At 38.1% G+C, this 24,438-nt stretch overlaps 1 non-coding gene across 1 annotated transcript; it reads left to right on the forward strand.

Annotated features, from left to right (window-relative positions):
• The first annotated feature begins 22,390 nt into the window (after window positions 1-22,390).
• On the forward strand, window positions 22,391-22,497 carry LOC118486164. Its single transcript, XR_004878020.1, has one exon. It is a non-coding gene; the product is annotated as a small nucleolar RNA R71 (small nucleolar RNA).
• Window positions 22,498-24,438: the final 1,941 nt, after the last annotated feature.

Genomic DNA, 24,438 nt, shown 5'->3' on the forward strand with positions numbered 1-24,438 from the left:
ATGATGATAGAACATTGACATCGGGGCATCCTGCGGAAACGCATTCGGTTACCTAGTGTTCGGTATTGGAAAAACAGTTTAGTCGCTAACTTTTGGGGTAGCTCCCCATGGCATGTATAAACGGATAAATTAACTGGTGAAACAAGTTTTTGGTAATTAAAACTGGACAACTAGTGAACTCACTCAGCATTATTGTTGACCCCTTACTGCATGCTTTGCAGGTGGCCAGTGACTGGAGCAGCTGCTTGGGATGTGTAGTGGTCGTCTGCCCGTGTGTTGGGCATTTAATATGCTTACTTTATGAACATTGTTTAAAACTATTAATTATGCTTCCGCTACATTTACTCTGAACTTAAAACTTCAAACTCTGAACTTGATATTTGCTAATCTTATGGTTAGTAAGTATTGCTTTTGTTATCAATTTAATTATTCAGTATAATTGGTGGCTGGATCCTGGTCAGTCACGCCCTCGAAGCGGGTGTTATCCGCAGGTGGATTTTGGGGGTGTGACATTTTTGATATAGATTAGAAACTTGATTAGATTTTAAAAGGAGTTACTATAATAGAAAGCCCATCATACTTTTTTATAGGGGTGAGCAGAAAACCGAAATAACCGACAAAAACTGAATCGAAAAAACCGAACCGAAACATAAACCGACGGTTCGGTTTTGAATTTTTAATAATCGAAAATTTCGGTTCGGTTTTCAAATAATCATTTTCAATAACCGAAAAAACCAAACCGAACCGAAACAAAAAAAAAACATATATTTTTATGTTTAAGTTTAAGTGTTTAACCCATGCTATTAGAAATTATTAATTTTATTCTTGAATATTAAGTACTTGTAATAAAACATTAAGATGTTTATTTATAATTGAGATTATTTATTTATTGCCTATAACAAATAAAAAAAATTAATATAAAAATTAAACAATCTTCAAAGTATTATGAAAGAAAAAGACCTAATAAAAACTTTGAAGAAACATAAAAATAGATTAGAAGGTTAGGTTTATGTAAACATTTTTAGTTAAAAAGATTAAGTATAATAACTTAAATGTAACCATATAAGAAAGATTCTTAAATTTTGAATTTGTTGTGAAACAAGCCTAATAGCAAACAATAAGAGATGTAGGGAGAAAGAGATATTTCATTGATAGATATATAATACAAGAGATACAATGGAAAATATATATAGGAGAAGAAAACTGGAGAAGAAGCTAATCTATTTTTAGTGTTGATAACCATAATATTAATAATAATATATTTATAACACTCCCCCTTGGTTATCAACTTGATACGCTTGGAGATATTGTCTCGTTAAAAACCTTGCCAGGAAAACCCAGTGGGACAAAACCTTAGCTAAGGGAAAAAGAGTGCAGCGCATATCGTCTCCCCCAGATACTTCTGGATCATGTACGTTGCCTCATTAAAAACCTTACTAAGAAAACCCAATGGGATAAAACTTAGTGAAGGGAAAAAGAGTGCAACTTATATAATACTCCCCCTCATTTGAACATGTATTCTTCAAGTGACTAGTGCCCTTTTTCTTGAAAGTTGCTCAACGTTTTGTAGTCAATGATTTACCGCTTGATCCCTTAATGTGCAATTCTTTATGTTCGCAATGTTGTATATCTTCATATGAGCCTTCTAGTGCCTCTTCTTTTAAATAAATTACATAAGATCCACAACTGTGATTTGTTACATTCCCTGCATTTACAAAACTAACCAAACTTGTTTTGATAGGTTAGAAAAATATAAATTCATATCTTACATACCTTAGATGTATTGAAATAGATGTTTTCCCAATTCAGTATTTCGTCGTTTAACACATGCTATATCAAATCGATAAATACAATAAAGATATATAAAATCATCAATAGATAGCAAGAAATACTAATACACACTTGCACTTTAAGATGGTACCTCTAAACCAAAAATTCAAATTCTTTCATATGAAGCTATAACAGCCATTTTATATATCAAGTAGTTGAACAACCTTTAACGTAGTTAAAGGATAAGCTTTGTCCATGATAAAACGTGTCAACCTCTTATAGATATAGTTTGATTGATTACACATATACTCGAACTACAGGTCGAGCAATAATTACAATGTGTCAAGGTCATTCAAAAATACTCCCTCTAAAAGCTCGATAGTTTCTCTCGACGGTGCCTATACATCATCACTGTAAACTGTGATTATAGTGAACTTTTAGGAGAGAACATTTGATAAAGATGGATGATATTATCAAACTCATATTGCTCTTTATAAGAATATCTCATGAGTTATACAACACTCAATCCAACTATTTTATCCATACTATCTTTTTAAGTTTATAAAGATACATTCATGAGGTTTTGAAATCAATGTTTCAGGCATTTACAATCATTCACTTACTTCTTTCCACTTTGAAAAATAGTGTATGTGCATACACTCTTTAGGAGTTCTGTTACATAAACCTCCTCATTGATTTCTATATCATATGCAAGGATGTCTTGAACACTGCTTCATTTGTATAATACATATTGTACCACTCTCATACACTGTATATTGAGATACCATAATCACCAAGTACAGGTTTTCTATGTATGTTTATTGGTGCACAAGAGTTACATCCATAAGATGCTTCCACTTAATCTTATAAGCACTTAAATGGTTTAGGATACTCATCAGGAGTTCCAATTATATTCAACGTATTCAAATATGAATCTGTATACAACGATCATATTGTTCTCGAGAACTTATTTTACATGATTTTAATAAATTAAATCCTTGAGGGACTTTCATGTAAACGTTTAGTATCCAGTGATTCATAACTTTCATAAGACATATATCAATTCACTCCTTATATTACCAGACTAATTAAATATTGGAAAGCCAATACATCCACCACCGGAGAATACGTCTCCTCATAATCAGTCATAGGTCTTTGCGAAAATACTTGTGCCACCAATTTTGCCTTATATCAGTTTATTTATTTTTCACATGAGTCGCATAAAAGACCCATTTGTATCCAACATATTTTACAACTTCAGTCGTATGGACTGTTGGTCCAGAAACTCTCCATGCTATTAGAGAATTTAACTATGCCTTGTTTGTGTCTTTCCATTTTGGCTAATCATTTATATGTTTTCATTCATAGGAAGATCTTAAATCTTGATCATCGTCACTTCATTATTTCAAGCGCTATATTATATACAAAAGTATAACAACGTCGATTTTTATTTCGATTCCATACATATCTTAGACATGATACAACTTATCGTGATCTCTTTATTTTCAGGTACCTGAGGTTCTTCTTGAACCATCATGTCTAATGCCTCTTTAGGAGACCCTCTTATTATAACCTCGACTTGACCATCTTCATTAGCTGCTCCAATTTTTGAGGAATTTTAATCTTGGAATCGACTAGTCTACCACGCTTCAGGCGTGCCATAGACTCATCACCACTATATGGTTGTCCTTGTAGGGCACTAATCTTACTTGGAGCATTAGCAGTTGGTATATGTGACTTAGCTAGTCACAATTATTTAGGTCAGTAAATGTGTCTGGTAACTAATTCATTAATCTTTGTGAATGAATTATCCTTTGAACTTCTGGTTCACGTCATTTAATTTGATGATCATGATAATTCATTCTTTCTCCAACTGCCTTTAATCCCTCCCTCATGTTGGGAATGTTGACCCATTAAAATGGATATCAATTAGTTAAGCCGTAAATAAAGCCATCTTTAATGGCTCACTGTATATATAACCATAGATAGTTGTTCATTCCCAACTTGTATTTCCTTATCTCCTTTAAGGTCCTATCTATGTGTGTTGTGGTGGATCAATAACAATATATATTGCACAACTAAAAACATTAGATGGGAAATATTTGGTTCCTGACCGAAACCAACTGACGGGGAGGAAGTATTATAACTTGTTGGCTTGATGTGAAATATTGTTGTGCATGAAAAATCACATGTAGCCAAATACAAATATGAATGCTGCCCTTACGATCATTGGCTTTGTAATGAATTGCGAATGTTTAGTGATTGTCTCAACAAAGCAATTCTTGTATAAATATAAGCGATATGAATTTCAACATTTATTCCAATAATCATTAATAACTTGGGCATTGAATTCATCATTATTACCAAAATAAATATACCAATATGGATTAATATGATGACTATTACATTCGCTAAGCCACAGTCACACAAACTTCAGGTTGTGGATTTGATAACCATTTAGACGATGCATCTATTTAAAACACTAAATGGTATCATGTTGGAATATGCATATCCTTTAATCACTTCCAGAATATTTAGGGATACACACCCTCCTTTATTTGGCAAATATAAAATTCCCTTTAGAGCAAACATTACATGCTAATTATCAGCTTGAAGAATCTTCTAGTTCTTCATTATGTTTCACATCATCATTGACTCGGTGTGGTCTAACCGGTCATGCCAACTAATTAAAGATTATGATCCATAAACTTCTGGTTCATGATCGTATGTGTATTACTTGCTTGTATGTAATACAAAACAAAGGTACGAGAAAATATATTATAACTTCAAAGTTCAAACCATCACGTTATGCAATCACTCCTTAGTTTGCCACTTTTGTGGTCCATCTCATTATTCTTAGTTTGCCACTTTTGGTGATCCATTTCATTATCAAAATGATCATCATTACAATTAAATGGTCGATCTCATCATTACAACTTTTCAATTATGTATATGATCACTAATGATCAATATGTGATCACGTTCACTTCAGTTGATGAGATAGAATCTGAAACTGTCATGGATTTTCATTTTTTTACTCAGTCACACGAGTATGAAATCATTTCAGACTATTCATATTCTCTTAATGATATTATACTTAGAAAAATATCTCGTATGTGACAAATGAAATATTCTATCTTTTTTTTTTCACTATAAACAATCTTCTTTTCATATAATATAAACTAGGTTAGAACCCCGTGTATTACACGGGTTGAATAAATATAATTTTATATATTAAATAATAAAAGTTATATTTTCATGAACCCCGTATATTGTACGGGTTAAATAAAAGTAATTTTATATATCAAATAATAAAAAAGTTATATCTTTAAAAACCATGTGTATTACACATATTAAATAAATGTAATTTTTGTATACTAAATACTAAAAACGTCGTATCTTTAAAAAACCCGTGTATAATCGGGTTGAATAAATCTACCAAATAATAAAAAATTACATTCTTAAAAAACCCGTATGTTACACGTGTTGAATAGATCTAAAAAAGAGTTATAACTTTAAAAACCATGTGTATTACACATGTTAAATAAATGTAATTTTGTATATCAAATACTAAAAACGTCGTATCTTTAAAAAACCCGTGTATAGTAGGGTTGAAATATCTACCAAATAATAAAATCATTATATTCTTAAAAATCCTGTATATTACATGATTGAATAAATCTAATTTTACATAGCAAATGATAAAAAGTTATATCTTTAAAAACATCGTGTGTTACACGGGTTATATAAATGTAACTTTGTATAGTAAATAATAATAAAAAGTTATATTTTTCAAAACCCCGCATTTTACACTTGTTGAATAAGTATAATTTTGTATACCAAATAATAAAAAATTATATTTTTAATAAATTAGGATAACATTTAATATTAATTTATTATTTATATATTTAATATAAGATAAGTAGGAAATAGGGGTATTTGTTTTAAAAATATATTAAATTAACAATTTAGATTTCAAGATAATATTTTATTAAAGTATGATAAGAATTAATATTATTTTATTATTTAGTTAATATAACATAAGTATAGAATTGATGATCTTCTATGAATGACACGTGTCTAAAACTTGGTTTCTTTTATTATAGTAGATAGATTGAGAGATATATTTACATGACTGCTCCATGTAAGATTTATTGGTCTAAACTCTTATGACCTTCTATAAATTGATAATGAGATTTTGAGAGTATAACACTTCGAGTGTCACATTTAAGTATGTTGATTCTCTTTCATGAGATTGTTAACAAAAATAACTTTATGTTTTAGATGATTCATTAAATACTAATAAAAATAAATGATAGCATATAGAATACACGATATACCATAAATTCAGTCAGATTATATAATGTATTATAATATGTCATCACATAAATCTTGTTGCATTAAAACATTACAAAATATCCCTTTTCAAACATATACAATTCATGTATCAATCTATCATGGTATAACGCATCACGTGTTACAAAATAGTGCTGGGTCATGAATCAACAATTTCAAATAATGCACTTTGGTTTAATAGAGCTCATATTAACATAGAATATTCTACGTTGGTTTAATCATTCGTATCATTTTAAGCATCAGCTATTGAAGTACTAACAAAACAAATAAATTAAAACAACTTTCGTGCACTAGCCAATTTACAAAAAAAAAAAAATGGCGGTTCAAAATCAATTTTCATATGGCATTCACTTAATTTTAATCTATTTATTTGATGAAAACTTGAATAACAATAATAATTAACCACACAAGATATATAACTTTGCAAGTAAGGAAACCGGATATATATTCATCTACTGATGCATAGTTTTTGTATAAAAAAAATCTATTTGATAAAGGATTTCAAAATAAGTGAATTGTATCAAAAATACCCAGGTGGTATAGTTTATTATCATCATTCTCCAAATATTTGTCTTATAAGAATTTGTATTATTTATATGATCATAGTGTATAAATTCCATAATTACCTTTTTCAAACCTTTAAAGTTCCATGATTTTATTAGTAAACAAATTTCAAATCTAACTAACCATGTATCTTGATCATACCAAACTATTGCATTCAATTGAATTCACCCAAAAAGAATAATCCTATATACGATCAAGACTATAACAACAATAATAATAATTATGTGGTTAGTATAAGCATTTAACAAAAAAACGTCGTACTTCAACACATAATCTGACTAACAAATTAGTCTATAATTTAATATTATATGTAAATTATAATGAATTTTCATTATCAAGAATATAATACCAAGCATTAATTGCTAGATAACTAATGCAAATTCACTTGAAAACTTTTACAGATTTAACTTTATATACCAATGCATTAACATTTTCTTTATGAATTCTACATTGTGGTTGTTAAATTAGGCTCCAAAGAAAACAGTAAATCACTTAGGATATTAGAAACTAGTTTGTTGAGGAAATAATATGGATGAGCCAAAATAAGTTAAGCCTATATTGTGGCAAAACTAAAGTATTATTCACCCTTCCTGTTACTAACCATAGCCTCCGTAAGTTTCACACCCCAACAAATAAAACCCAGATTATTAATTCTATAGAATTGATAATATGATTACTAACACGCAAACTATCAACGAACAAATATGTGGTACCCGCGGAAAATCCACAGTCATCCTGAGTTAACATCTTGCATCTTGCCGTTTTGGATTACTTGTCAAATTTCGGGACGAAATTTCTTTCAAGTAGGGGATGATGTGACAACCTGAATATTTTAGGTTAGCACTACTTAGACTCCACAACCTTTGGCGTGTGTCTTTACATTTAATTGCTTTTATATCACGATCATACAAGACTTAGTAGGTTACACTCGTGCTTCGCTAAATGTTATGTGTGTATGTTAACTATACGTGGAACCGTTAAACGTGTTATATGTGTTGTGCTTCGCTAAATGTTATGTGTGTATGTTAACTATACGTGAAACCGTTAAACTTGTTATGTGTGCTTGACTACTTATGTCGCAATGGCGTACTCGTACGTGCGTAGTTGAGTAAGAAACCGTAGTGGGCTTCGCTTAATTACAAAATTTGGGCCGGAGACCATGCGCCCCACTTGAAACCTCCCCTCACACTTAACCCGTTTATGCATCCTTTTAATAGCCCAAGAGCTGGCCCAGCTTTCCTTGAAATCAGCCCAAAGTCGGGCCCGGTAGTGTAGGGGCTCATATATTCGATTAGGGGGTGCATGGCCATAAAAGATATCACACAACTATTACATAAAGTAACCCTAGATCTTGATTTCTTTTCCCCCCGAGTGTGCGATAGCAGCAAGCTTCATTGAAGATCCTTTCTTCACTCACTCGTGTCCTTCTTGCATTCGGTATGTAATCGTGACTTATGTGAATCTAGTTTAATGTTATACATGGTAATATGTGTGCTATTGGATGTTGTATGTGGACGTTAGAGTAGGGGTATGTTGCAGGAATTATGGTTAGGGTTGTGAGTAATAAATATGCTGATTGTTTATATCGTTCTTGTGTGGGGATGGTTTTGATTATTGGTGATAGTGTGTGTTTTGATCAAAAATTACCTAAGCAATTTAGTTATCAAATTAGTTAAGTGAGGTAGAGTGCTAAGAAAGTGTATCGGAAATATGTTTGTTAACTTGTTTGTAAATACAGTTTCAGGATATAGCTCAGGATATTGAGCTATATCTATGATCAAACAATGAGCAGAAAGTAAAAGGGGTGACACGGGATATACGAGGAAAGCCCTTGATTAATCTAGATCGCCGGCACAAGCCCAAAGTCAGGCCCGGTAGTGTAGGGGCTCATATATTCGATTAGGGGGTGCATGTCCATAAAAGATATCACACAACTATTACATAAAGTAACCCTAGATCTTGATTTCTTTTCCCCCGAGTGTGCGATAGCAGCAAGCTTCATTGAAGATCCTTTCTTCACTCACTCGTGTCCTTCTTGCATTCGGTATTTAATCGTGACTTATGTGAATCTAGTTTAATGTTATACATGGTAATATGTGTGCTATTGGATGGTGTGTGCGGACGTTAGAGTAGGGGTATGTTGCAGGAATTATGGTTAGGGTTGTGAGTAATAAATATGCTGATTGTTTATATCGTTCTTGTGTGGGGATGGTTTTGATTATTGGTGATAGTGTGTGTTTTGGTCAAAAATTACCTAAGCAATTTAGTGATCAAATTAGTTAAGTGAGGTAGAGTGCTAAGAAAGTGTATCGGAAATATGTTTGTTAACTTGTTTGTAAAAACAGTTTCAGGATATAGCTCAGGATATTGAGCTATATCTATGATCAAACAATGAGCAGAAAGTAAAAGGGGTGACACGGGATATACGAGGAAAGCCCTTGATTAATCTAGATCGTCAGCACAAAACCTCGGGAGCTGACAATCGCAGCTGCCTTGTTCTTCTTATTACTTCAAACGTCAGGATACAGTGCAGGATATTGATCAGATCGCTAAATGTTACAATGATTGTTGTGAAAGTGAGAGTTGCGAAAGAGTTGCAGTGTGAGAGAGCAGTGAGTGTTGTTGTTGTGTCCTATTCGATCTGATTTATCCACCTATTTATAGCTAGTAAACGAAAACAAAATGTCCTATAAGTATGGGATGCCTTCGAATATTCTCTAGTAGCCGTTGGAGACCAGGTAAAGCGGGTTCAACGTCCCTCTTCGAACAACTTAGAGCGAGTCTTCCGGAGAAAAGGTCCTCATGAACGTTGCAAGCTTGAGCACGAGCTCCTGCACATAATCCGTTAGTGATCCTCAGGACACCTTTTCAAGATGTTACCAATATCCTGAATCAGCATCCCAGGCATGAACACATATCGTATAAATAAGATATAGCTTAAGATATTTACGAGGATATGGTCTCAGAATTTCACCCATAACAATTGTCCCCAAAAATGTTACCGTTAAGTATCCTGATACTAACGGTTACATTTTTTCACGAATACCCAGGTAATTAAGAGATAAGACTTGATGCGATTGCTTGTAACCGCTCAGTCTATATTTACTCATTGCTTCCCTATATCTTCTCATGCTTATCCCCATTTAACCCTTACCGAAGAGAAAAAGGTAAACAATTCTCTCTCAACTTCATCTTCTCCTTTCATTTTGCTCAATATTCCGGCGACTATTATGGCGAGGCAGACTAGATCCAGCTCCGGTGACTCTGCTCCTACATTCATCCACCAGAATATTCTCCAAGATCCGGAGAAGGAAATATGCACCTTTGACAGTGCCCACTTGTCAGCCCTCAAAACCTCCGGCATCTTCCTGAAAGGGACGGTGTTCCGGCCATTTGATCAGGAAATCCGGTCAGATATGGTTTCCGACGAGTGGTTGTGCTTCAATGCTTTTCCTTTTACCCTAGGCTTGTAATTTCCTTTCTCAGACTTTATCACCGAGTTCTTCAATATTACCAAAACCTGTTTTAGTCAGACAATGCCAATGCTTTGGCGGGTTTTATCTGTTCTTGATCAAATCAAGAATAATCATGTCCCTGATCTTTCCGTCCATGACCTCCCTTTAGCATACCGACTTAGATGTCACGGCTCTTGTCGATTCTTGTTTTATTCCACTTCCAGTAACCCACTGATTCTCCGAGCCACCAGGAATGAAGAGGAATGGAAATCCAAGTTCTTCTTTGTAAAAAGAGATTCAATCCCTGGTGGAGCGGATTATCCAGTGAAATGGTTGAAAAAGCGTAGGACCTAGGGTTATAGGATGATCCTGTCTTGTATCCTGCTTCATATCTTGTACTGACTTTTTTGTTTTCTTGTACACAGCTGATTTTAGGAAGCTTGCACCCCCCATCAGACTCCTCCCAGAAGCTGAAAGAAGTTTCAATCCATTCCCACCATCTCCAAGTCCACTTTCCAGTGCAAACATGTCTGGTAAGGATCCTGTATGACATCCTGTATACATGTTTTTATTTGAAGTATTTAGGAAAGAGTTTTACTCCCTATATGCAGATTCCAGCAAAATCCCAATCCTTCTTAATCTCGATGAGCTTGACAGTTACCCTACTCCGCCCATCGTCAAGAAAGAGGCTCCTGCTACTACCAGCTCGAAACCGCTCCCAGCTCCCAAGCCTACTACGAGGGCTCGTGCTTCCACCGCAAAAAAGAGGAAGGGTTCAGAAGTTAGCGCCCCGGGCTCTGAAGGGTTCTCATATGAAGAACTCAGCTTCACCGACTCCCTGGAACCGATGACATCCTTCCTTAACAAGGTAATATCCTTGCACTATATCCTGCACATATATCCTGATAGAATATCCTGACATGATATCCTGGTTAGTGAATATTGACTTATATCTGGATTTTGACTTACAGGGTCTCCAGCACCTGCTCCACCTTTACAGCGATGCCTGTGGTACAGTTGCACTCCACAAAGCCAGGATCAAACAGCTTGAAACCACCGTTGCTGACCAAGGCGCTATTGCTGAAGCGAAAACCCGGCATTACGAGGACAAACTGAAGAAGGTCACCCAGGATGCTGAGATCAAGCTGGCTACCGTCCAAATGGATCATGAACAGGCCATGGTCTCTTTCCGGGAAGGGATCAAAGCCTCTGCCGTTGTCTCTCTATTACAAGCTCGTATGAAGATGGCTTATGAGGCCAAGGAGACAGGTCTTGAGTGCCCAGCTTGGCCGGGTGAATCCTGGGTGGCAAAGCTGAAGGAGCTTGGAGGCAAGGCTGTGCCATATCCTGCTGATGCTGGTGAATCCTCTAAGTCAGCAGAGGTGGTGGAGAAAGCTGGAGAGGAAAAGGATGCTGGGACTGATGCTGGTCAGGATGTTGCGTAGGATGCTGGGACTGAGAAGACGGAGAAGGCTGCTGAAGATGCCGCTGTGTGAGGGCATTTAAGTGGGCGATGATGGATATTGATGCCCAGGCCGGAACCCACTTTTTTAAATTTGATCGTTCGTCTATAACCCCAAAACAATTTACTTTTTCTGCACTTTACTTTTCCTGCACCTGAACAATTACATTTCCTGCATGTTTTTTTGAACAATATAACAGTTGGAGGTGGATGGGTCTCGGTTTGAGATGAAACCTTCAACTGTTAGGTAAATATGTTTAAGGACTAATTGTGCTTTTGGTGGATGGATCTCGGTTTGAGATGAAACCAAAAGCACAAACTTTTGCTATGTTAATAATATAACTTTTCTTTTGGCCTTACCTTTGTTGTCTTTAGTGCATAAATTTTACTTATGAAAACTGTTTTGTTTGAACATTCTGGGGAATATTTTGGGAACACATTCTGAGAGTATCCTGATAAGTATCCTAAGAGTATCCTAAGGGATATCCTGGTCAGGATATTGTCATATAACTTAGAAAACTTAAGTCATTTGAATAAAAAAGGAGAGATCATACCAAAGACTCTTAGAGAGTCAATTCCAATCTTCCACCTTAGGAATGTCCCCAGTGCAAATTTTAGGTCATCCTTTGAATTGTATGTCCCCTGTGTTTATCATATGGTCATACTTTAGCTTTCCTGTGGATAAATCCTTAACATTCCGGGGATAAACCCTTAACATCCTGGGGATAAACCCTGATTTTCGTGAGCTACAGGCGAGAGTGTATAAACTCCAAGACTTAGAAAGGTGAAAACCTTTAAACCTTAGAGATTATGAAAATACTCTTTCGTGAGAGAGGGTGATCAATCCTCATATACCTTGAGGATCCAGGATATAGCCAATAATAACGAAATTGTCAGCCACTTTTACATGGACTGGTCCCGCTATCTTGAACTATCCCTGGATAACTTGCGCCCCGGGCGGGGTGTTCAAACCTAATTCGAGAGAAAGGTGAATACCTTTAAACCTGTGAAGGGATCAGGATCCCTTAAACGCGTGAGAGGGGGCCAATCCTCTAATCTTCCAGATTATCCTGAGTGTATATCCTGGAGGTACATCCTGAAGCATATTCTGCAAAACAACCTTAGATGCTTAAGTCAGTATTGGATTCAAAAGAATAAATTCAAACATATTTAAAAGAGATAGAACTCATACCATCCTGAGTTAGAAATTAAATTCTAAACTCACTTGAAATAGAGCTTTAGGTGTATAGCATTCCAGGATCTTGGTAGCATATCCCCTTCCATATTCTTGAGTCGATACGCTCCTTTTCCTGCTTCTGATTCAATCTCATAGGGTCCTTCCTGTTTTGGTCAAAAATCACACAAGGATAATGCAACCAAACTTTATGTAAACGGGGAATGATGCTTGGTATGATGAACAAAGTGAAGGATCACTTAAATGTAAAATGCACAATTGACACAAGGATTTATACGAGGAAAAAGCCCTTGATCAATAATCTCCGGCATAAAAAACCTCGGGTGATGGAAACTACCGATCACCAAACTTCAATATAACAAATAATGGTTACAACTTTGGGTGGTAACGAGCTAGGTACAAGGATCACTATAGTATCGTGTGTCAAAGCGTGTGAGAAATGTGTTGTGTCTTCCGCATGTGGAAGAGTGCTACTTATACAAGTGTAAATGTTCGTATTTTAGGTAAATAACCTAACTATTAGCTCGTTACCCCTTTAGGAATAGAAGTAAATCTAGCCTAAATTATCGCCCTTAAATTATGCTGACTTTCCATATCGTCCACAACGTCCATCTTTGATTATGCACATGCCAAAGTAGCGTGACAGGTTCCTTGTTTACGTTGTGAAGAGCGGATCCTACTCGAAATTCCTGCAAGACAACATTAAATCCAAAGAGAACAACCGTTAGTATGAGGATCCCTAGGATACTCCGTGATTCTGATCCTGGAACTCTTCTGAGGATCACTATCTACCAAAGAAACAAGGATCACTGGTTAGGATCACATGTAAGGATCACAAGTCGTAAAAATCCAGTCCTAACAATTGCCCCCAAAATATAAGGAGTAATATTGTAAATAAACGAGTTGTATTTTGTTTGATCTTATCCGCAACAAGTTAACGGATAACTAGCCGTTGGAGACGGACTAGCCGTTGCAAACCATACGTCACAGAAGTGACAGCCCTGCAAATCATCATTATAAATAGGAGTTAGAGATAGGATCAATTTGCATTTAAATTCAAGAGAGACTCCCTTTATATTCTCGTCCGAAGATCAATCAGGTATCTCTTTTCTTCTTTCTTTCTTCTCTTGCTCTGTTTTCCTATCTCTTCTCGTTATTCTGCAAAGATGTTGCTACGGAACTCCCCACATAAGGATCCTGAGAAGAACAGTCCCTTGAAGGGTCAAGGGATCATCAAAGATTCTCTCGCCGAGAGGTGCTTCTTTACCGATCCTCAGGTTGACAAGATCCGTCATTGTTTTCCGGCGAACACCATCTTCAAGTCTTTTACTTCTACCGCTTTGAGTGATTTTATCTCTGATTCTTGGGTAGCCTTTCCTGTTACTCCGTTCTTGATAGGATATTCATATCCTTTCCCACAGTTCACTCAATCCTTCTTCTCTCTCACCGGCATCTGCTATATCTAGGCTATGCCCATGATCTGGAGGGTGTTGTATACCCTTGAGAGGATCATTGAACAAGAGGGGATTGACCTCGGTATGGCGGAGCTGGCTGAGATGTATGATCTTACCACTTTCGGACCCCATCGTTATCTATTTAAGCGAAAAGCTGGAGAGGATCATCCTGTCTTCAAGGTCACCAAGAACGACACAAACTGGAAGAGTCGGTTCTTTTTTGTTAGGAGAGATACCATCCCTGATAAGAAGGATCTGCCCAAAGAGTGGGCTACTCATGGTAGGATAGAGGATCCTGGAAGGATCACCATAAGATTTGTTCTTTAGGGTGAGGATCACTAATATTTTCTTTGTTTATTGTGCAGCTCCATCTCTCGTCTGAAGTTGACACCTGCTGCAAAAGAGAGACTTTTGGCCTTCAAGAAGCTTGATCCGGAGACAAGAACTTTCCAGGTTGCTACCCAGGATTCCCAAGAAGTATCCTCTGCCTCTGTCACAATGTCAAGTAAGTATCCTTGTTTAGAAAGTAATTCTATGTAGGATTTTCAAGTTTAATTAGAAAACTTATCTTATTTTGGTTGTGTAGGTGCTGGAAAATCTTCTAAGTCTGCCTCAAAGTTTGGCATTGATGATCTTGCTAATGTCAAATCTGCAAGGAAGAAGACTCCTGCTGCCAGCCCAACTGCTTCAGCCCCTAAAGCACCTATTAGGGGTAAAGGAAAGAAGAGAAAGGCTTCTGAGGATCTACAAGGCCTGCCCCTGCTCCGCCAACAGTTTCTAGACTACTTCAACGAGGTAAGGATCACTGCCCCTGTTTGTTATCCTGACAGTTTTGAGGATCACTCGTTTCTGACGTTATGCCTTGCTTTCCTTGCAGAAATTTGCTGAAATAGAGACTTATGTTGGCCACGTCGAGGATCAAGATCGCCAAATTGCTGACCTCCAACAAATGGGTGTGCTGAAGGATCTCAAGATTGCTGATCTTGAGAAGGAGCTCCGGGCCACCAAGGATAAAGCTGCCAGGATGCTGATCAATTTTGATTATGAGAAGCATGACATTACCCAGGATGCCAAGGTCTCTGCTGCGATAACCATGTATAAGATCCAGCTGCAGATGGCTGCGGAGGCTCAGGATCCTTCCTTCAACAAGAGCACATGGGACGTGGAGGGCTGGAAGGCGAGGTTGGCAGAGTTGGAGGATGATGAGGAGGCTGAGGAGATCCCAATGCTTGAAGGTGGTGATGCTGGCAAGGATTAGGGAGAAGCAAGTGGAGCTGGTGGTGATGGTGCAGCGAAGGTTTGAGCTGCAGAATTGGGCGATGAAGGAAACTTCTAGACATAGCCGGAGCCTAATTTTTTTTGTGTTTGTTGATGTTTTAAACGATGATGGTCTGTAACTTTGAACAATAGTTTTAGGATTAAGGATCCAGGATCCTTCAGACAATAGGTAGGATTGCAAATGGTGGAGGGATCCTCTGTTTGGGGGATGAAGCCATTGTGATCCTGCCGCCTTTATATCCCTGCATTACTTTTGAACCTATTATCATGGACGCCCTTTACCTACCCCAGCGGACGGGCCACGTATTGCTGGTAGATGCTTGGGGTAGGTAATTTTGACAACCTTTGAAGGGTTAATCCCTTTGTTAATAAATAAAATCTTAAACTTTTGTCGCTTATCTTGTGTTATTATCCTTTTATTTCCAATTGTTTTTGTTATGGGTGAAATGCTGAGCCCATATCCTGGAAAGTATCTTGATATATATCTTGTTTATATTGTATCTGTTTACATCTGGGATGCTAGTTCAGGATATTGGTAACATCCTGAATGGTATCCTCGGGATTACTAATGGATTATGTGCAGGCACGTGGGTTAAAAGCTAGCAACGTTAACAAGACTTATTCCACGGAAGACTCGGTCCAAGTCGTTCAAGGGAAGACGTTGGAGCCGTCATACTCGCTTTACAACGTTCATGAAGGAATATTCGGTTCAGCCCATATTTGTAGGGATTATTGTTTGTAATTCATTACTATAAATAGTGGGTATATCAGATCAACTAGGACATCACAATCACACTCTCTACACTCTCAACACTTGCTCTCTCGCAACTTTCACAAAATTCATTGTAACACTTAGCGATCTGATCTATATCCTGCACTGTATCCTGAAGTTTAAAGCAATAAGAAGAACTAGGCAGCTGCGATTGTCAGCTCCCGAGGTTTTATGCCGGCGATCTAGATTGATCAAAAGCTTTCCTCGTACATCTCGTGTCATTTACTTTACCTTTTTGCTCATTGTTTGATCGTAGATACAGCTCAATATCCTGAGCCGTATCCTGAACACTGTTTTTCCAAAGAACATAACCGGCATATTTTCAACACACTTTTTAGCACGCTACCTCACTTAACTAATTTGATCACTTAATTGCTTCGGTAATTTTTGACCAAAACAATTTGGCGCCCACCGTGGGGCAAGTGGTGCTCTCTTTACTGAAAACCTCGGTGAAATCGTTAATTGGTTTTCTGTTTTCAAAACTTTTTGCCACATTGTTTACAATGGCCTCAAGATCAAACATGAGCTCTTCTACTGTGTCTGCTACAACTTCTGCAACAGTTGGTTCGGTGCTTCCACCGCCTCCTCCAAGGATGCCAGCCTCTACACAATCTCAAGATGTTATCCCTACTCGGAGTGTCCAGGGATCTGCTCCTGTTTTAGCTTCTAACGATGAAATTCTAACCTTGTTTGGAAGTGTGCAGGAACAAATGAGGCAGCAACAGGAAACAAACCAAATGCTTTTAAGGGAAATACAACTCCTGAAGTCTGGCTCGAGCAGATCTGCTGAGGATAATGTCACTCCATTACATCCCAGAGTGTTGAACTTTAGTTCAGCTGTGTATGCTGAGGATAACAGGGGGAATATCGTGCCCAGCCTTCCTCAGAATCATACTCCTGAAATACCCTCCTTGTTCAGGATATCGACTGTGAGGAGCTCAGGATATGCTTCAGGATATGGGCAAAATCCTCTAACGGGTAACATATCAAATAATAATAATGCTATTACCGCTAACAGTGTTGGATCTTTGCAGGATACATGATGTGCGTGAAGTGTGTTATATTTTAGATATATAGTTTAGCCCCTTTTTACACTTTTAGCCAAGTTTTAAATTTATAAAACACGATATTCACTAACACTAAACACACATATGGGCAAGTGCACCCATCGTGGACGTAGTATAGTGTTGGTAAGATACCGAGGTCGTCCAAGGACACAAGAGCTTTTAATACCGGTTTATCCTCAACGTCTAATCAAATCAAAAAGTGAGAAAAATGTTTTAAACTAAGAAAAATAAAAACTAACTAAATGCACTTGTTTAAGAGATTATCTTAGTTATTGTAGTAGGCCCCTCTTTTGAAGGCGACGTTACCCTCAACCCAGTAGTTTGAGTCAGCAAGGATACAATCCTAAAGGGTCGGATTATTGAAAGATAATGAATTAAGTTATTAATGCAAATTGTGGTAGGCCCCGCTTTTGGCGGTAACGTTACCCTCGGCTAAGTAGTCTGAGTCAGCAGGGATACAGTCCTAAATAGCTGGGTTATAGTATTAATAGTAGTTAACTTATGAGGGGGTCAAAGAGTTTGGATCCCCGCCATCCAATACCTATGGGTATTGAAGGAGATCCTACTAAATTTGACCCAGGTCCCAAGCAGGACCTCTAAACGCTGAACAAGGGCAAGACCCTTACCAAACCGTTCCCATAACCCCCGACCAGGTAGCCAACATACCTCCATATAGACCGTGGAGATATGAATGGTGAAAATCTTTTATTTTATATAGACAGTAAAATAATGCCAAGACACCACGGACAAACGATAAGGAAAGATCACCTTCAACATAAGCAACTAGTTATTAAAGTCATTAATACAAAACCAAATAAAAAGTGCAAAAGATTAAAAATAAAAAGTATTATACTAAACACTTGTCTTCACCAAGTGATGTAAGAGACTTAGGCAAACATGGCCTTGATTGTCAAGAACTCTTACGATCAATCTTGGATCCCGAGACGACTCACACACTCTACGATGGACAATGGATGATGGTGGTGGATGATGGTGTTATGGTGGTGATGGATGGTGGATGAAGTGTGAGAGAGGTGGTGTGCCAAGGGATGAAAGAGAATGAAGCCAAGCTCCTCTATTTATAGGCTGAATAGAAGGCTGGGCACGGCCCCGTGTCCGCTGGACACGCCCCCGTGCCCGTCTGACATTCTCTCTCTTCATTAATTGTAATTCGCAATTACAATTAATGCGCCTGCTGTACTTTCACCACGCCCCCGTGCCCGCTGGACACGGCCCCGTGGTGGGCAATGGAAGCTTCTACTGGTTTGTCTTTTCTGCTGCTTCCTGGGCACGCCCCCGTGTTCGCTGGACACGGGGCGTGTTCAGACTCTGTTTTCTCTTCTTTGCCTTGGGAGGTGCCGTTGAGGGTCCGGGCAGTCTACTTTTGTTCCTTTTCTTGTATTTATGATAGAATTAGTTGTCTTTTTGCTTCTTTTGTGATTTTGAGCTCATTTCATCCTGAAAATACAAAAGGAAGACAAAAACACTCTTTTTCCAACATTAGTACTTAAAAAGGGTTAGTTTTATGCCTTAATTGATGTGATTTATAGGTTGCATTTTACACACATCAAATACCCCCACACTTGAACTTTTGCTTGTCCTCAAGCAAAACTCTTTAAATGTGGCTTACACTCCCAAATGGAATAGGTAGAAGAGAAGTTTTTAGCTTGTCCTAGAGTGTCGGGAATCCAAGGTCTTTATAAGTTTAATTTTTATTTATTTACAATCCTATTCGTTATGATTTATTTTGAACGTTTCATAAGATAAATTACTTATTTGGGCATAGCATGCCTTATTAAAATTCCATTTATATACAAGTTCACATACCTCACGGGGGATCACTCAACACTCGGCCGAAGGTGTATATTTTTAGTGAATCACTCGAGAGCGGCATGGAACTTACGCCTTCCATAGGCTTGCTAAGCAATCAATCCTCCTCCTTTTTAACTTTTTACCTTTGTAAATATCAAGAGGACTTTTTGGTGTAAAGGGTTAGGCTTGGGTTAAAGGTGGGTGGTTGGGTTAGTGGTTAGTAAAAAGGGCGAAAATCGTAAAAGCGTCGGTTTTCGTAAAATGCCTTGTCTTTGGCGACTTTTTATTTTGAAGTATTTCTCCAAACAAGCTTTTATATAGCTTTTGTTTGTTTTTGACTTCATTCATATATATATATATATATATATATATATATATATTTTCATCACATAAAAAGGCGAGTTTTACGAAAAACCGAGCTTGTTACTAAAATAAAGGGTGAAAAATAAAAAAGGTTTTTGGTGGGTGAAAAGGGTTTTTGGGGTAATGAAATGAAAGGTTTAGGCTCAAAGGGGCTATCTAGGGGGATTTTGGGTAGGTGATAAAAAAAAGTTAAAAATAATGGTGTTGAAAGAAAAATGGTTAGTCCTAATGCCTCCATCATTTACTTACTTGGGTTTAAGTTGGTAAGGACCGGGAATGTATCGTTGTGGCAAGTTCTAGATTTGTAAGAACCAAGCGGCTATTCACACAAGAAACGAAAAATGAGCATTTAATCTGAATATGTATATTTTTGTGCTCAATAAAGGCTCAAAACTCACTTTTGTGGGAATGGGTTTTTAATGTGATCAAGTATATATAATCGAATTTTTAACTAGACTTGTTATGCCGTTTCATAATTTTCTTATGTTGGTTCTTTGTTATCATGACGCTATCGGTTCTAAACTTGTAAAAATATAACCTTTTTAGAACTTGTTATTCCCAACTTAAACTAAGACAAGTAAATGAAAAAAATGAAAAACTTTTTGAAAAAATTTGGGGTGTTTAGCGGTTCCAATAGAGTTTTGTGTAAGGCTTGTGTTTAGGATTTGCAAAATTTCAAGGTTTTAGCATCCCCCCCCCCAACACTTAAATTACACATTGTCCTCAATGTGTCCAAAAATAATGTTTTTGGTTGATTAGAATGTGTAAAAGTAAGTTAAAAAGCAAAGATTTATGTTACTGGCATCCTGGACACGGCCCCGTGATGACCGGGCACGGCCCCGTGGTCAAGTGCCAGTAACAAAAATTAGAGAATTGAAACAGAAGCCTGGACACGGGGGCGTGTCCGCTGAACACGGCCCGTGTCCAGTTACCTGAACTGGGTGTTTTCCTGTAGGGGGCTCAGCACGGGGCCGTGTTGGTTGGGCACGGCCCGTGTTGAGCCTTCTGTGATGGAGATTTTTGTCGGGTTGCTCTGTTCTTCGTGCATGGTTCCATTTTTCTCATTCCCTTTTTCATCCATTACCACCATGAGTGTGTTTTATTCTGCAAAATAAGACTAAAAGATTAAACTAAACTAAGGATAGTTCCGCGGAATGCCTTCGTGGTGCGCCACGTTTATAAGGGTCCTTGGCTAGACCCAATGCGAGGTTATATGTTTTCCGAGTGGGATGCTTGGCGTCCCATGTTACACCGTCGGAGAGCAGCATCCAAGCTCGAATCAATAACCTTCATGTAATTGACCGGGTCATCATCTTCTATTCTCTTCCCAACTCCGAATTTCACTTCATCATCCCCATACCTCAAGGTGAGTGTCCCGTCATTCATATCCACCACTGTCTGGGCTGTGGCAAGGAAGGGTCTCCCTAGTATAAGGGGGACCTCGGTGTCTTCCTCCATATCGAGTATGACAAAGTCAGCTGGATAAACGAATCTGCTTACCTTTACCAAGACATTCTCGATGACACCTTGTGGGAATTTGACGGATCGATCAGCGAGTTGTATGCTCATTTTGGTAGGGCTCGTCGTTCCCAAGCCGAGTCTTTTGAACATTGATGAGGGCATGAGGTTAATGCTAGCCCCTAGGTCGGCTAGGGCATTGCGAACGGGCGATTCCCCAATTGAGCATGGAATCGTGAAGCTTCCGGGATCGATTTTCTTTTGGGGAAGTTTATTGAGCACGAGGGCAGAGCATTCTTCGCCTAAATTAACTAATTGCAACTTTTCAATTTTCCTCTTATGCGTAAGGAAGTCCCTCATGAATTTAGAGTACTTGGGCATTTGGGTTAGGACTTTGATAAAAGGAATATTGACGTGCAATTGTTTTAACAGACTTTCGAATTTTGCGAATTGCTCATTTTTCTTTTGACGAATTAGCCTACCGGGGTACGGAACTCGAGGAGCCTTGGTCGGCTCTGGTGATGGAGGAGAGTTCTTCTCCTGCAGAGGTGTCGGTACTGTTTCTTCCGTTGGCGGTGGTACTTCTGCAGGTCCTACGGTACGGTTTCGTAGTGTGATGAGGTGAACTTGCGCCTTTGGGTTTGTTTCGGTATTGCTAGGTAATGCGCCTTGTGGTCTCTCGGAAAAGTTTTGAGCTATTTGATTTATTTGTTTTTCTATGTTTTGAATGCTAGCTTGTTGATTCCTAAAATTAGATTCTAATTGTAGAAATCTTTCCGAGTTTTTCTTATCAGTGTCAGAGACGAGGCGAGATATAGTATCTTCGAGCCTTTCTCGTCCACCTTGTTGTTGAGTGAAATTTTGTGACTCATTTCTTGATTGCTGAAAGTTTGTTCGTTGGGTTTGTTGGTTACTACTATTGTCGGGTTCCCTCCAACCAAGGTTTGAGTGGTTTCGCCATCCTTGGTTGTAAGTTCCCGTTGGGGGACCCGACGGCCTAGGTCTATTATCAATGTAGTTTACCATTTCTTGTTGATCTTCCGTTTCTTTCATGCAACTCCAATTTTCATGTGACCCACCACACCCTTCACAAGCCATAACCGAGACTGTTTTTGTCATTTCTAATTTTTTTATCTTTGAAGAAAGGGCCTCGATTTGGGCTTGTAAAGAAGTGCTTTCGTCGACCTTATGGGCGCCCGGGGCGATAGACTTATTTCCCCGGGGGGTGTGCCATTGAAAATTGGTTTGAGCAATTTCCTCAATCTGATTATATATTTCGTGTGGGCGTCGGTTACCTAAAAGTCCCCCGGAGCTAGAATCAAGTGTCTGCCTAGTGTGTGGCAACAATCCATTGTAGAAAGTGGATACTTGTTGCCATATTGCGAGGCCGTGATGGGGACACTTGCGTAATAGCTCCTTGAACCTTTCCCAAGTTTCATATAAGGATTCCCCGTCCTCTTGTGAGTATGTATTAATTTCAGCCATTAATTTAGCAGTTTTAGCAGGAGGGAAATACTTATATAGAAATTTTTGGGCTAGTTCATCTCAGGTGTTTACCGATCCAGCTGGGAGGGCGTTGAGCCAAGCTTTCGCTCGGTCTTTTAGTGAGAACGGAAACATACGGAGGCGGATGGCGTCGTTTGATGCTCCATTGATCCGAAAGGTATCACATATTTCTAAGAAATTAGTTATATGTAGATGGGGATCCTCGTCCGCAAGCCCGTGGAAGGTTGCGGAGTTTTGGAGCATTTGTATCAGATGCGGTCGAAGTTCGAAGTTATTGGCTTCGACATTCGGAGCATTGATAGCGGCGCTTAGATTACCTACGGTGGGCCGTAGATAATCCATAAGGGTACGTTGGTCCGCCATTGGAGGTGGATCACCCGAAACCTTCTCTTGGTTTTTGGCTTTTAACCTTTTTCTGAGAAAGCGTTCGGGTTCTTCTAGCGGTTCTTTTATGTCTTTATTGGAACTGGAGCTCATACACTATGTGAGGTTGGCGTCGGGTTCCAAGTCCTGCAATAAAAACAGAAAAGAATGTTGGTCAGAAGGTTCACCACGGCCCCGTGTTGAGCGAACACGGCCCCGTGGTCGGAGTTGCAGTGATTGTTTTCCAGATCCCAGTTACTGGAAGTTGGACACGGCCCCGTGTTGCACCGGCACGGCCCCGTGGTCAGCCTTCTGTAACTTGAAAAACAAAAACTGCCAGTAACGATGCTGAGCACGGCCCGTGTCCGACCAGGCACGGCCACGTGCTGAGCTCTGCAGAAGCTGAAAAACTAAGAAATAATCCTAAAAAAAATAAAAAAAATAAAAATATGATTAGGCCGTTGATTTCTAACTTTCTTAAAATCCTTGTGTCCCCGGCAGCGGCGCCAAAAACATGATGTGCGTGAAGTGTGTTATATTTTAGATATATATTTTAGCCCCTTTTTACACTTTTAGCCAAGTTTTAAATTTATAAAACACGATATTCACTAACACTAAACACATATATGGGCAAGTGCACCCATCGTGGACGTAGTATAGTGTTGGTAAGATACCGAGGTCGTCCAAGGACACAAGAGCTTTTAATACCGGTTTATCCTCAACGTCTAATCAAATCAAAAAGTGAGAAAAATGTTTTAAACTAAGAAAAATAAAAACTAACTAAATGCTGAAAAATAAAATAAAATAAAAACAGATAGACAAGATGAATCACTTGGATTCGACACGTGTATTAGTATAACCTTTGATTATTTTCGCACTTTTGCACTTGTTTAAGAGATTATCTTAGTTATTGTAGTAGGCCCCTCTTTTGAAGGCGACGTTACCCTCAACCCAGTAGTTTGAGTCAGCAAGGATACAATCCTAAAGGGTCGGATTATTGAAAGATAATGAATTAAGTTATTAATGCAAATTGTGGTAGGCCCCGCTTTTGGCGGTGACATTACCCTCGGCTAAGTAGTCTGAGTCAGCAGGGATACAGTCCTAAATAGCCGGGTTATAGTATTAATAGTAGTTAACTTATGAGGGGGTCAAAGAGTTTGGATCCCCGCCATCCAATAGCTATGGGTATTGAAGGAGATCCTACTAAATTTGACCCAGGTCCCAAGCAGGACCTCTAAACGCTGAACAAGGGCAAGACCCTTACCAAACCGTTCCCTTAACCCCAGACCAGGTAGCCAACATACCTCCATATAGACCGTGGAGATATGAATGGTGAAAATCTTTTATTTTATATAGACAGTAAAATAATGCCAAGACACCACGGACAAACGATAAGGAAAGATCACCTTCAACATAAGCAACTAGTTATTAAAGTCAATAATACAAAACCAAATAAAAAGTGCAAAAGATTAAAAATAAAAAGTATTATACTAAACACTTGTCTTCACCAAGTGATGTAAGAGACTTAGGCAAACATGGCCTTGATTGTCAAGAACTCTTACG

This window comes from Helianthus annuus, chromosome 13 (genome assembly GCF_002127325.2).
Source record: "Helianthus annuus cultivar XRQ/B chromosome 13, HanXRQr2.0-SUNRISE, whole genome shotgun sequence".
Taxonomy (NCBI): Eukaryota; Viridiplantae; Streptophyta; class Magnoliopsida; order Asterales; family Asteraceae; genus Helianthus; species Helianthus annuus.